Below are 2,080 nucleotides of genomic sequence, written 5' to 3' on the forward strand. Positions count from 1 at the left end.
GAGGATTTTTATTCTTGGAACCGACTGGCCTTCCACGCTTCAGGCGTTTAATGACATCATGAGTATTTTCAATTTGTTTCTTCGGAATTTCAATTCGAGCAGGGGCATTTGCAGCATGTATATATGATTTAGTTACCCCTTTTGTGTCTGCAAATGCATCTGGTATTTGATTTGCTATTCTTTGCAAGTGCACAATTTGCTGTACATCTTTTTCACATTGTTTTGTTCTTGGATCCAGATGTAACAATGATGATACATACCATGTAATTTCCTTTTCGGTATGTTTTTGTTCTCCCCCTAACATTGGGAAGATTTTCTCATTAAAATGACAATCAGCAAAACGTGCTGTGAACACGTCGCCTGTCTGAGGTTCAAGATATCGAATGATTGATGGACTATCATAACCGATATAAATTCCAACCTTTCTTTGAGGTCCCATTTTCTTTCGTTGCGGTGGTGCAATAGGCACATACACCATACATCCAAAAATTCTCAGATGAGAAATGTCTGGTTCTTTACCAAATGCAAGCTGCAATGGGAAGTATTTATGATATGCACTTGGTCTGATGCGAATTAATGAAGCAGCATGTAAAATTGCATGTCCCCATATAGAAATATGGAGCTTTGTTTTCATAATCATTGGTCTAGCAATCATTTGCAGACGTTTAATCAATGATTCAGCCAATCCATTCTGTGTATGTACATGAGCAACAGGATGCTCAACAATGATTCCCATAGACATACAATAATCATTGAAAGTCTGGGAAGTAAATTCACCAGCATTATCAAGTCTAATTTTCTTGATTGTATAATCGGGAAATTGATTCCTCAATTTTATTATTTGAGCAAGTAATCTTGCAAATGCAACATTTCGAGTTGACAATAAACATACATGTGACCATCTGCTGGAGGCATCAATTAATACCATAAAGTATCTGAATGGTCCACATGGTGGATGGATTGGTCCACAAATATCACCCTGAATACGTTCAAGAAACATTGGTGATTCAGTTTGGATTTTGGCTGGCGATGGTCTTATAATAAGTTTTCCAAGAGAACATGCTTTACATTGAAACTTATTATTCTGAAAGATCTTCTGGTCTTTCAGTGAATGACCATGTGTATTTTCTATAATTCTTCGCATCATTGTTGAACCAGGATGTCCTAATCGATCATGCCAATTGGTTAATATTGAAGAATTATCTACTACCATGTTTGATTCAATGAGACTTATATGTGTATAATGCAATCCAGTAGGGAGCATTGGTAGTTTTTCAATCACATATTTCTTTCCTGATTTATATGTGATAAGACACATATATTTCTCATTCCCTTCATTCATTGTTTGAGTATCATACCCATGGGAATATATATCATTAAAACTCAACAAATTTCTTTTCGATTGTGGTGAATATAAAGCATCATTGATCAAAAATTTTGTACCATTAGGTAACAAAAATTGTGCTTTACCACATCCTTCAATCAAGTCTACAGGACCTGATATTGTATTCACCGTTGTTTTTGTTGGATTTAGTTCCAAGAAATATCTTTTATCTCGGAAGATAGTGTGCGTTGTACCACTATCGGGTATGCAAACTTCAGCTTTGCTCATAGCATTTTCCATATTTGAACTTCAAAAAATATGCAATGAAATAAGATTACTGACAATACATATGTAAATATAACACATATCATAATTGTACAATAAAACATTATTATATGAATACATGAAAAATAAATTATTGTACATTTATATTCTACCATTATATTGTTCATTCTCAGAGAAATCATTGAGAAAATCAGTAGCATCAATATTGTTCATTTCTATCCCACCAACATATTGATCATTTCCAGAGAAATCATTCATAAAATCAGCAGCATCTAAATGAGTTGAATCACTCAAACGGTCATTGCGTTCAGTGAAGTTAGTCTTTTTTTCTTTCCCCTTTATCGATTCTTTATAGAGCTTGCAAAGGTGCTCAGGGGTTCGACAAATACGAGACCAATGTCCTGGAGTGCCGCATCTGAAACAAGAACTTTCAAATCTTTTCGAGTGATTTTCATTAACACTCATGTTCTC

Source organism: Primulina tabacum, chromosome 6 (genome assembly GCF_025594145.1).
Source record: "Primulina tabacum isolate GXHZ01 chromosome 6, ASM2559414v2, whole genome shotgun sequence".
NCBI classification, from domain to species: Eukaryota; Viridiplantae; Streptophyta; class Magnoliopsida; order Lamiales; family Gesneriaceae; genus Primulina; species Primulina tabacum.